This window comes from Rhinolophus hipposideros (genome assembly GCF_964194185.1).
Source record: "Rhinolophus hipposideros genome assembly, chromosome: 26".
In the NCBI taxonomy this organism is placed as follows: domain Eukaryota; kingdom Metazoa; phylum Chordata; class Mammalia; order Chiroptera; family Rhinolophidae; genus Rhinolophus; species Rhinolophus hipposideros.
Window position 1 is genome coordinate 19,988,960 of NC_138072.1, and position 13,492 is coordinate 20,002,451.

Below are 13,492 nucleotides of genomic sequence, written 5' to 3' on the forward strand. Positions count from 1 at the left end.
CCCCAAAATTTATATTAAGTCTGAATGCCCACTGTGATGGTATTTGGAGGTCGGGCTTCCGGGAAGTGGCGAGGTTCTGAAGGTGTGCCCTCAAGAATGGGATTAGTATCCTTATCAAAGACCTACAGAGACGCTTTGCCCTTTCCATCACATGAGGACACAATGAGAAGACGGCCTTCTAGGAAGCAATTCTCACCAGACACCAAACCTGCTAGTGCCTTGATCTTGGACTTTCCAGTCTCCAAAACTGTGAAGAACAAACTTCTGTTGTTTAGAAGCTGCTCAGTCTATGGTGTTCTGACAGTCCAAATGGACGGAGGTAGAAATGTAAGCCAATCATTGTAAGAGTTGTGACTGTGCTCTGTCACAGAGGCATGTACACAGTACAGAGGTGGAAGAAACAAAGAGGAAGACGTCCATTTTAAGAGGAGGATTAAGGAAGTTTTCATAGACGGCAGCACATGTAAGATGAGTTTGGAAGTTAGAATCAGAGATTGATGTGGAGTATGTGTGAACACTTGGAGGCTTGTGGTATCATGCCATGCGGGGAGGCTGGGGGCATTAGGTGGCGCCTGGTCAGCAGAGGCAAAGGAGATCAGCTGCAGACAAACGACAGAAGGCCACACAACCTGTGTCAGGGCATTCCCACCTAGATTCTATTTCTAGTCATTCTTCAGCAGACACTCGCCTTTCGTGGACTCAGCGTCTGCTCACCCTGCAGCACATTTCCGCATATTCACAACTGCTCTGAGGCTTGCACCACTCCCGAGCTTGACTGTGTCGTACTTACAGTGATGGCCTGATTACACCTACCAATTCTTAAAGTCCCACTGATAAAGACTTCATCTATGTCTGTCTCCAAACTACAATATACTTCAGTTCTAAATGCCCCAGGTTTCCTCCAAACTGGCACCGTGACAGTGAATGAGACAGTGTGCTCCTCTGGAGCTTTTAGAGCTACTGTTTGATGAGGCATTAGATTGATATCTGACTAAATCAGTCTCCTTTAGAAGGAGACTTCTAAAGCCATTAATAATTTTAAAAATAGACATCACACATAATGGTCATGAAAAGAAGCAGGGAGACATGAGAACCCATCTGTTCAGTAAGATCATCATTCCAACATCATGACGCAACTTTTTTTATTACATCCTAAATCCTAGTATGAGGCTTCAAAATATGAACGATGACCACACCAATAGACTGAAAATATGGAATGATGCAGGACTCTGGGGAAACAGGACAGAATAAGCTCCACAGTCACCTCTCCCTCAGGTCCCCAAGCAGGGCCAGCAAAGCCAGCAGTCAGGCAGAGCCTCATGTCCACGGTGGGGGCTCCTACCTAAGAAACCACCCCCCAAACCCTTACACTCAGAAGCCTCCTCGATTACCATGACTGTTCTTGTCAGGAAAAATTGCGAAGGCTAAAGCTATTGCAGAAATAAGCCACAGGAAAAATAAAAGGAAGTATGCTGTCAACCCATGGCCCTTGGCTTCGATTCAACAGCAACAGAACTCCCCAATTTGGGGTGCGGTAAAGAAGGTAACTTTCTTTAGTGCCAACAGCTTAATTGTGATACAGCTCAATTATGAAGCCTCACGGCTGTGAAACAGAATGGCTATGAGGCGGCCCTGGGACCCCTCTCGGGCTAGACAGCTCCACTCTGTTCTGCCCTGCTCTGCCCTGCTCTTCTCCGCTCTGGTCTAGAATGATGTCTTTGGTGTTTCATCTTTAGTGTTTCAGCTCTAGCAGGGGAAACAGTCTTCAGTAACAAAGGAAAGTGTGTTCTCCAAGCCAGACGGGAGCTGGCTTATACATATAGACAGAAATCCCCGCTCCTGCTCTGATTGGTCCATCCTCATGAAAAATGAGACTCCAAATCCTCACAGTTTGATTGGCCCAAAAGGCACTGTCCTGATTGGTCATTGGAGATGCTGATGGGGATACAGTCATGCTGTTCTGCTTGAATGGGGGAAGCTTCAGTCTTATTGGTTGAAATACTATCCCAGGATCTCCTTTATAAGGGCTGATTCTGATGTTAGGAACACAGTGCAGGTAGGCAGTTCGGTGTGGGAGGCAGACAGCTTAGTGCAGACTTCTCCCTGAAGTGTGAGTTGCGTGAGAGGTCCATGGGTAGAAATGGCTGCTAGTCTCTGCTTTCAAATTTGAGCCCCTTTAGCCACCAGGAGCCCTTCTTGGTAAGTATTTTCTTTGTCAGGGTCCACAGTACAACATTCAATACTACTGTAATCTGAATTACAAACCAGTCAGATTAAATTTATGTGGCTGCTGATACGGATGGATACAGAGAGGGACTGACCAGATATCATCATTGTTTCAGGTAGCTTATAGTTAACATACAAGGGAAGACAACTTGGCTTTCTGCTCTAATACACAGCAGCCTGGCAATAGCTCTTGGCTCTGATTATTGCCCCAAGTTATCAGTATTTCCCACCTTGGGAAAATTTATGACTCATTTAGAAAACACCGTCCATTACAACCACTGAATTCAGCCAATACAAGCCCAAAGGACAATACCTAAGTTTATTCATAACAAGAACAAGCATGCAATCTGATTCGGAATATACGATTGTGAAAGTGAAAATCCAGCCCTTCCCCTCCATTACTTTGTGACACATATTCCTCTCTCCACTTCCTTTGTTTTCTTTTTCCCCTTTCTGCCCAGAAAAAAAAAAAAAAAAAGTCATTTTAAATTTAATAACAGGCCTAACTTCAGAACAAGTTATACATTGAGCTGATATTTCCTAATAGTCCCAAAAATGCCAATAGAATTTGTCATTTTTATTTGTTTAATCAGGATGTGATATTTCAGTTACATTTGCATTTTATAATTTGATTTACATTTTTTGTTTGTTTTTTTTTGAAATTCTGGATCTAACAAAACAACTCTTATAATGGAGCACATTTCCAAAAGTATGCTAAATATAAAGTATGGCAAAGATATTTTCATAATCAGAGAATCCCCCATTTATATTACTTTAAAATTGCATTGTACGATAATTTGTGATTATATCTTCACAACTTCCAGTGAAGGAGACATTCCTTGACGCTGTGTTAAGCCATCCTAACAAAAGCAGTATGGAGTATATTTTAATGATTTTATTTCTCAGAAAATGAGACTTCAAAGTGTTCAGTAACTACTTAGGTACCACCATGAATTAGTGATTTTAAAACTTTAATTTCCAATTCCAAAATCTGTGGTTCTGACCATAATCCCACATTCATCCAGTGAATAATAATTGATAATATTGGTTATTCACCAAGTGTCATACACTGTCCCTAAGCACTTGACCATATCAACTCATGTAATCCACACAACAAGCCTTATTATTAGACTCATTTTACAGATGAGCAAACTAAGGCACAGAGAGGTTAAATGACTGGTCCAACATGGCAAAGCTGGACAAGGACATATCAGTTTGCAACTCTACACAGTCTGACTCTAGACAACTCCACCTCCATACTTAAGGACTATGTTACAATATCAGCAAGTGAATACAAGTTACCTGTTATTAAGGTTTTTGTTTCACTTATATGGAACATTTTATTCATGTAATAAACCATTATCCCTTCAGTGATAATCATATCTATGCCTGGGAAAGAATTTGCAAATCAGTTTTATCACATTCGTCGAGTTATATAAAGACCTGTTTAATTTTAATTGAAGAGTCTTTCTCAATATTACTAAATATATTTATTAAGATTTTCATTTTACTCTTTTATTTGAAACATGCTAGCTGTGCTCTATTAGCTAAGGAGACTGGTCATATGAGACATTCAGGAGATTTAAGTTAACAAAGGAATTAAATATATTCAACTAAATGAATAATATCTGATCAATTTTCTATATTGTTCCCTTAGTATCCTGAAATTAAACATAAATGTGTTTAGTGTATTTTTTCTCCTCCAAGTGAAAATACCTAAAAATAAAATCTAATAAGAGAGTATCCTGGAGATAAGAAGTAGAAGCCTAATTTTTATGATTGGTGGGGATTAGTGTGTACAGCATGTGAAACATATGTGTTTTTTCATATTTCATGCAAACAATTTTCTCAAATACAAGAAATGAGTCATTAATTAAATTAAATATGATTCTATCATTTCTCTCTTAGATGAATAATATACAAAATATTAGACTGCATTACCAATTTAAAAATAAAATCATGGTCAAAACTTTTACCAGTTTCCACTTCTAATATCAGTCACAGATAATATCATCTATTTTTATCGGGTTTGTAGTTAACCAATAATTTCACAATATCATCTCACTTGACCTGTAAAGTAATCTGATGGATTAGGTAAAGCAGAAATTCTTCCTCTCATTTTGCAGATGAAGAAACTGAGGCCTAGAGATTTAAGGAACTAATCAGATGATAAATGTTGGAGCTGAAATTAAAATTAAGGTCTTCTGCCACTGAGTATAATTCACTTTCACTGACACCATAAACATCATATATCAATTACCACATGACACACTTGTGTAACAAAAGCAAATCAGATGCCCTGTTGGGAAAAACTACAATAATATTGAACTGCTTCAAAATATTAAGTAAAATTTTTAGGCTTACATTACCAGATTTATATGATATTAAAGAACTAAAAAGCACTGCAACTTTCCAATGACTTTTTCATTTAGTTAAAAAAGAGGTAAAATGCTATACTTCTAAATTCTGCCTATATATGTACATCTATATTAACCAGCTAATATATATTCATATACATAATAGACACATCCTCTCCTGTTTGTTACATAACACAGACTAAATTTGGCCATATTTCACAGCAGCAACACAAACACATGTATTTTGCACCTTTTTCATTATAAATGTAGACTCCATTAAAATCTCAATATAGAACCATGTAAATGATGTTAACTAGAAAATACATACCAGGGAAGAGCCTCAGCAGTGACCATCACCATGGGAACGGGTACCGCTCTGCCAATCCACAGTCCACTGAGCAACTCGTAACCAAAATCTGCGCCATCACTGTGCAGATCTAAACAAAACACACAAAGATGACAAAGTGAGTCAATAAATACCATTTCATAACATTTGCATAGGAGCATCTTTACAACCTGTAGCCATTAGGAAAAAAAAGATATCTGACGAGCAGTCCAAAGAAGGGCCTAATTACACCGCTGTTTTCCACACCGTGAGCAGCACGGCCCGAGGAAACACCATGTAGTCAGTTAAGAGGTCTGATGAAGAAGTAACATATTGAGTAGTAAATTGGTATGATATCACTAGAAGGTTATAATTTATTAACAGGAAACAAAACAAACAAAAAAGCAAATTAAACATCCTCTGACATGCAGTGTTGTTTTAGGGCCTAGTTGCTGAGCACTGTGTGAAATTTCATCACGTCTCCACAGCAAAGTTGTGATGTATGTAGTCTCCAGGCCTCGAGCCACAGCGGGTGGCCAGGCTGTGAACACCACGCCCATGGTCCTTTGATACCACGTGGGCTGTGAAGAGCACACACTTCCTCCCATGTTTACTTGTGCTGCATTCAATATAACACACATCAAGAGCATTGTATAAAAACATATCTCATGGGTCTGGTTCCCCTGTAGTTCCCTTGAAGACAGTGTGGTATTTATTCTATTCATCTTTGTGCAAAACAGAAAGTGGGGTCTCGTTTTAGGATACAGTGCCTGGAATATGGAAATATTTGCTGAGTAAGCAAATGAATTTCCAAAAGCAGGAATTGGCATATATATATGTCTCAATTCACACTTTTGTTTCCTCCATCCTTTCATTTACTTGCCAAAGTGATCTTCCTGTTTGCAACACAATCTTACAAGGAAAAAAAGTAGGAAGAATAATCTTGAAAAATCATGTGTATGAAGTTCAAATATGTTCTTACAAAAAATTAAAGAGTAGTTAGTAGTCAATTTAGTTCAATTGGAGAGGTTCCTGAAGAGCATCAAAGGTTAGATAGCAAAAGAAAATTGTCCAGAGAGAGGGGGAAAAAAAATCCACCCTTCACTTCTGGACCAGATATCAGCTTGCTAACAGAACCGACAGCCTTCCCAATGGCCAGATCGCAGGGTGAAGACTGCACAAACAGGGAAAACTGAAATGGCTGAAGCCTCGAGGTAAAAGCTGCTTGATCCCATGGAACTACTAGGAAAAGCTACTCTGGACTGAAGATGCTGTAGAGAAACAGCCAGACGAGGACCCTAAAGGTCAGACCCCACTTTTCTGCACAGAAGCAGCAGTACTCCATCACCCCGTCTGCCAAGAGCAGGGGTGGGCAAACTATCCGTTTCTGTGTAGCCCATGAGCTAAGGATAGTTTTTAAATCATTGAAAGAATCATGTAAATTATTTGAGATTCAGATTTCAGAGTCTATAAATAAAGTTTTATTGGCATACAGACACAGCCATGCATTTCCATACTGTTTCTGGCTGTTTTATGCTACAAAGACAGAGCTAAAAGGTTGTGACAGAAATAGTATGACTCACAAAGTCTGAAGTATTTATTATCTGACCCTTTATAGACACAGTTGGCTGATTTCTGGTCTGGTTAGTTTTCAATATGGAGGGGATGGTATTAAAGAAGGGGGGGTGCTTTCGTGCAGATTGGAAGCAGGGAGTGGGATCCACTTCCCAGAGGAAATCAAAAGCCCCAGTGCACCCCAATGGCTGCACTGATATGATGAGCTTTTCCCTGGAGAAGGCACCTGAAAGGAGGTTAGACTCAACCACACTCAAGTGGCACACTGCCTGGGCCAGTGAGGATGAAAGGACAGAGCCGTCCACCAGGATAAGCGTCCTTGTCCAACATAGCAGGATGGTGTGGTCATGAAGGCAATTTCTGAGCAAGATAATAAATTACTGTTGTTTCAGTAAGAGTTGTTTGTCTGTTTATTTTGCTATTTATTTATTTTGCTAATTCCTGTACTCAAAAGTTATACATATCTCATTTTATTTATTTTGCTAATTCCTGTACTCAAAAGTTATACATATCTCATATATATATATATGTATGTATGTGAGCGAGAGCAAGTGACACATTAGAGCTGACTGTCCGGCTAGGTCTTCTTTTTGGGGAAACACGGTAGCTATTTCAGCAGAACAGCAAAAAGAATAGTGACAAGTTATTACCCCCCAAAAAGTAAGATTATTTGACAAACAACAGTTGAGACCCAAAGCCACGCTGATTTGTACTCAGACTACTCTCTGACACCTGCCACTGCATGAGGACGCTCCCCCTGCCACCCCTGCCACCCAGCTCACAGCTCACCTGAGTTTCACTCTTTCGTCTGAAAGCAGTTCTGAGGAATGATGATCATGCAGCTACTGATGGTCTCTGATTCTCATCACATTATAACAGAACAAAGGCACAGAAAATTGAAAGACTTCTATTTAATTAAAAGCACCTTTTATCAATGAAAGTAGAGCAATGTGACCTTGCTCGAATAGCTATGAAGTGTAGTCATCAGGAAAGCAGCAGCAGTGCTTTCGTGTGTGTGGGTGGCTTTTTTCCCCACGACGGCTATGCTCAGAGTGTTACCACTGATGTATCCGTGGTTTGAACACACTAATGATTCGGCCCAGAGCAAATGGTGAAAATACACATTTTTAGCTAGGTTTTCCACAATTTGAAAGGTTACCTGAAAATATTTTTTCTTTTTCTTTGTTAAGACTCTAAAATTAACTATTGTAGTAACTGTTGGATAGCCACAGTGGTAAGGAATCATAAATAAAACACAATGACAGCCTTGATGAAAAAGGCTCAGGTGTAGCCACTATACAAGGCATACTTCTAAGTTCACTGTAAATTGCTATTGGGTAGGTTTATAAGTGTGTTTACATTTGTAATGAGATGACTGTCACTTCATGTTTATATTTATTGGCTATTAAACTTTAAAGACCAGGTGTGGTGAAAATAAACTTTTATGTTTATTCTACATTTGCTCTCCTGGTGTTCCAATTATTCTTTTCTATCAATTTTAAGTGAGGATGGTAAAATTACCTTGACACAAACCAGTGCGTTTTCTTCATATGTAATTTACAAACAGAGACAGCAACTTCTCATTCTGTTCAAATTTTAAATCTAACTCCAGCATTATCTCATTGGATTGAAACATTCATTGGGCAGGCTGTGGATAAAGGGCAGGCTTATGGATCGGAGCTGTCAGAAGTGTACACAAGTGGACAAGCCGTTTGATAGAGCCGTGTGTGATTAGCTAATGCCGAAAGGCGGTCAGAGTTAGGACAAAGGGTCACCAGAGGGAAAATGGGAAGCAGTGTCTTTGGCAGCTTCCTGAAAAACAACTTTAAAAATTTAAAGAAACCCAGAATTTCAGAGACTCTCACCATGCTTTGTCATTGCATTGAAAATCAGAACTGTAAATTAAAGGAAGGGATGGTATCCATCCCTTTGTAACCCTCCCAAAGGCTATGGCACAATCTCATTATTTTAGCCATTCTACGCACCTCCTCTTCTTACTCTGATTCCTGACTGCTTTACATGCCTATTTCTTTTCTCAATCTTCCAAAACTGTTACTATAACCTGTACTGTGCAGAAGCTGTAGTCCTTACAGACTGAATTTCAAAGGTAAATAGCCAGTGAGTGGGCAGAAGCAGGAATCATACCCTAATCTATCTGAATCTCTTACTAATGAAAGAAAGGTCCCTGGGAATAGAACTTGGTGCAAATGCACAGCCCACTGTCAGGTCGCCGAACTGAGCATATGAGGAATTACCGTGCGGGTTTCTGGGGAGGAAACTGGGGGCTCAATTAAGTAACCCCGAAGAACGTAATCCCATATCGGAGAACTACTGGCCTAAACATCCTGAAATAAAAGCAACAGAATAAGTATTAATAACTAGGGAACAAATGGAATTAATTTCTGAACTTTAATGTTAGGAAGGACCATTATCAGTGACAATGTATCACTTAATTTATAGATGATAAAAAGAAAAATGATGGATACTAGACTAAGAGGCTTCTAAACGGGGAATGGTTAAAGGGGCATTTTTTTTTTTTTTTTTTTTTTTTTGCTCTTTTACCAAACTGCCACAAACTAGAAATTAATGAATACCTAAGCCATTTGCAATATGCTGGGAAAATCAGAAGCGGAGCCAAAGGAAAGTAAATTAAAAGTCATCTCTGAAGCCTAAGAAGGGAAAGAAAAGAAAACCAAAGAAAGAAAAACAAGCTTAATTACTCATATTATCTTAAGACCTAATAGAACCCACTACTGGAATGCTGAAGCTTGCCACCAGAATACATCAGCTGAGGCAAATATGCATTTAGATTGAAGTGGAAATGGCTCACTTCCAACTGCTGAGCTGTTTGCTGGAACACACAATAACTCAAGTATGTGAGAAGCTAGTGGCTCCAATCTGAAAAGGCCCTGCTTTTCCTGGAAGCGCAGTGAAAAGGAAGGCCGCCCAAAGAATACAGGCAGTGTAAAGGTTGGGATTTCTCTTTTCACTCTACCAGCCTGGATATTTCCATGGCTATCTTCATGAATGCCTGTGGATACTTTCCTACTTTTGTCTTGAAAGAAGTAACTGATGACTCAGAAATCACACAGTTACCATATAAGTGGATGTTACCATTTTCAAAAAGATGATGGTTTGCTAGTATCTTGGATACAGAGATGTCTCAGGTATGGTTTGAAGTCAGAATGTTTACAAATTTAAGAAATCTCCTGGGTCTTGGGAAGTGATGACACTTCTTTAATGTCACTCAGAGGTGAAGACAGATGCAATATGGTGAGCCGTCCTTGGTGCTGATATCACAGCACTCTCATGAGTAAGGAGGAAGATTCGGCAAACTCAGGGTCATATGACACTGCTCTCCGGGCAGAAAGTGGACATCCACTTACCTGGAAATGGCTGCTAGGTTGCTTATGGCAAAAAGCATTCCTGACTTCCATGCATCTCTTCACTCAGCTCCTCTCAGGCCAAGCCCCCCTCCACCCTACACACTTAAGCAAGGAAAGTATCATTCTACATGTGGTTAAAATAAGGGCCCTTCCAATCACACATTAGAGAAAGGAGGCTTCTAGGTCAATTACAAATTGACATTAAGAACAGAATAAGAAACACAGGATAAGCCACAGTCCTGAGGTGTGGGGTACAGTCTTTGGACAGGAGGTCCTGTATTACATGTACACACATGCTGTTATTCAACTTTCCATTTGTACAGTGAAGACAACCATTAAAATGATCAGCTTTCTTAGCAGGGATGTGCTGAATTCCAAAAGCATACAGCTGCCTGACGGGCACAGGACGTCCCTCTCTGGCATCCTCCCCACTAGCTGACAGGACACTTGGTCAGATGCACTGTTTATAAGTTGTCCTCTTCCTCACTTACAACTCATGAGCGTTAATCTTGAAGCTATGTTATCCATCTTAATAAAGATTGTTTGCCATAGGAGGACAATAGCTTTAACTAAGAGAATGCTACTGACCATGTCTTCCAGCTGGAATTTCTAACTAAATGAGATAGAATGGAGGGTGCTCAGGCCACATGCTCCTCACAAACTCTAATTCTGGGAACTGGAAAACCAAAATCAATGTCAGTACTTGTTAGCTGACTCCCACAAATTTGGATATGCTGTGTTTTCTTTCCACTCAATTCAAAATATTGTTAAATTTCCCTTGCAATTTTTCTTTCTTTGACCTATTGGTTCTCAGAAGTATTTTGTTCAATGTTTAATATTTGAGGATTCCCCAAATTTATTTTGATTGTTGATTTAACTGACCATAATATGTAATATTGTTATAAGAGAACACAATTTGTGTAACTGGAATCCTTTTAGTTTATTCATGTTTTATAGGCCTGCCTATGGTCCATCCTGAAGAATGTTCCATCCGCACTTGAGAATAACATGTATTTTATTGTTTTGGATTGGAGTGTTCTATAGATTTCTTTTATTTCAAGTTGGTTGATAGCATTGTTCAAGCCTATATCCTTGCTGATTTTCTGTCTTATTCTATCAATTATTAAGAGTAGAGCCAAAGTTTCCAACTATTCCTGCTGAATTGTCTATTTCTCCTTAAAATTTTGTCAGTTTTTGCCGCCTGTATCTTAGGGCTCTGTTTTTAGGTGTCTGTATGTTTTCAATTGATGTATCTTCCTAATGAATTGACACTTTTAGCATTGTAAATGTCCCTCTTTGTCTCTAATAAATGTCTTTGATCTGTCTTTTTGTTATTTTATTTTCAACATTTTTTCTTTGTTTTTGTCTTTTAACAGTTTGACCATGATATGTCTAGACATGGATCTCTTTGTGTTTATCTAACTTGAAGTTCATTGAGTCTTTGGATATGTAAATTGATATGTCTCATAAAATATGTAACATTTTGACCATTATTTCTTTTCTTTTCTTTTTTTTTCCTTCTTGGCCTTCTTCTTCTGGAACTCCCATATGTTGGGACGCTTGCTGCTGAACCACAGTCCGTGAGGCTCAGTTCATTGTTTTCCATTCTTGTTTTTCACAGGTAATACTTAGTCATAAATTTTCAGTTTCACTGATTTTCTTCCACCATCTCAATTCTGCTTTTGAGTCCCTCTAGTAAATTTTCATTTGGGTCTTTTATGTAATCTCTTTCTCCTTATTGACATTTTCTACTTAGTGAGAGATCTTTCACATGCTTTCTTTTAATTTTATAAGCATAGAGTCCTCTAGTTATTTGAATATGTTTATCATAACTCTGTTGAAGTCTCTGCATGCCAAGTTCTACACCTGGGCCCACATATGGACAGTTTCTACTAATTTTTTCTTTATGTGGGTCACACGCTGAAAGTTGCACTTTTCTTGAAATTTTTAATTATTAATTTAACTTTATAGGCACCCTGCTTAGAGCTGTTCAATTTTTAAACGTCAACGTACATTTTAGTGGATCAAGCAATATTGATAAAAATAAGCCATACTAGTTTCAGCTCATTTGTTGGGATAGAAGGTTGACTTTGAGGAGTTGAGAAATTAGCTAATCCAATAGTGTGCAATTAACTAATTTGAGAGGTTTATTATTATAAATAACAAGAGACGTGATAGGTTGGGGGAGTTGGTGAGTAGAGTCTCAGGAAAGAAATTTGAATTGAAGAAAAGAGTTGAGACCAGCACCTAACACTAAATCTGCATGGGATAACTGCTGCAGATATATGACTATTGGCTGGATAAAGAGATGAATGCTGAATGGACAGAGATAGGAAAATATATAACTAAGTAAGAAAAGTAACAAATAATTAACAAGACATCTCATAATATACCAGCTAAGTTCCAAAATGAAAAAAAAAAACATGTGAAATTTAGATTTCACACACTGACTTTTCAAACTACCACACCAAAGCAGCTGGTACTCACAAAAATGAAGATATGCTATGTTCTATGATGGATCGTCTCTGGGAAAAAAGTGAGATATGCAAACATTTCGTCAGTAATGATTTTTAAATATTATTTCCTTTCTTGAGGGGCAACCATTCCAAATACTTCTTCAAGTACTAGAAAAAGGTATCAGTGGGTTGAGAAGTAAGGAAAAGGATCCAGTAAGTGCAGACTGCTCTTTTAAGCCTCAATAAGAAATGTCCTTATGCCCTGTGTGTGTGTGTATGTGTGTGTGTTATTCCAGAAAAAACAAAAAAAAAAGAATATTATGGTTGTCTCTATCACAAACTGAATGAATGTCCTTTTATTTCCTGCTGATACAGAATCTGCAGGTTCTATTTGTAACGTAGGTTGCCAGGTACATTGCTCAAGTCATGTTTTATCATTTGCTGTAGCTGGATTTCTAGAATTTACAGGACCTCACCTCATTTACTCTGTGACTACTGTGCCCTGTGCCTTCATCCACATGGTCAGCCAAATGTTCAGGGCAGATCTGAAGGGATCTATGGCAAGTGTTTATCCTATTGGCACAACAGACTTGACAGGTCTCTTGGTCAATATATTACTTCCTTCCTGAATGACAGCAGGAATCAGTCCTACTGAGCACTAATAAGACAAATCTCAAGGCTTGTCATAGGCCAAGGCGTGTCATAGGCCATGACACGACGAGGTCTATCTTAGTCACATTTGACACAGCTACGAGTTGCCATCATCTCAGTATAAGGAAAAAAAATTAAAAACTAGCAACATGACAGAGTTTTGCTCCCTCCTGAGTATATTCCATCCATTTACTCAAACTGATTAAGTACCGTTAGTTGCTAACAACTATTCCAGGTTTTCTATGCTGATCAGTTTTACATTTTTTCTTAATCCTCATATGAACCTTGTGAGGGTACTCACTGTAGAGATGGAGGAGTTAAATAACTTGTAAGAGCTCTAAGAGCGCACATGTTTCCAGTCTCTGCTGAGCACTTGGCAAAATAAGGAAATACAAAATATTTGTCAGCATGCCCATCCTTGTTACAAGTAACTACGTAGTATAAGAAAATAGATTTTTTTAAAAATTGCACTAGAATGAGATGATAACAAAAATAGTTAATATTTTTTTAAATGCT

General features: G+C 38.6%; 1 protein-coding gene across 4 annotated transcripts in view; it reads right to left on the reverse strand.

Moving 5' to 3' along the window:
- The window catches only part of CHRM3 (cholinergic receptor muscarinic 3), a 455,157-nt gene that overhangs the window by 322,210 nt on the left and 119,455 nt on the right, over positions 1 to 13,492 (reverse strand). For all 4 annotated transcript variants that reach the window (XM_081039305.1, XM_081039303.1, XM_081039304.1 and 1 more), the window contains exon 2: positions 4,912 to 5,020. The gene's annotated coding sequence lies outside the window, so the exon portion shown is untranslated. The remainder of the gene's footprint in view (positions 1 to 4,911; positions 5,021 to 13,492) is intronic.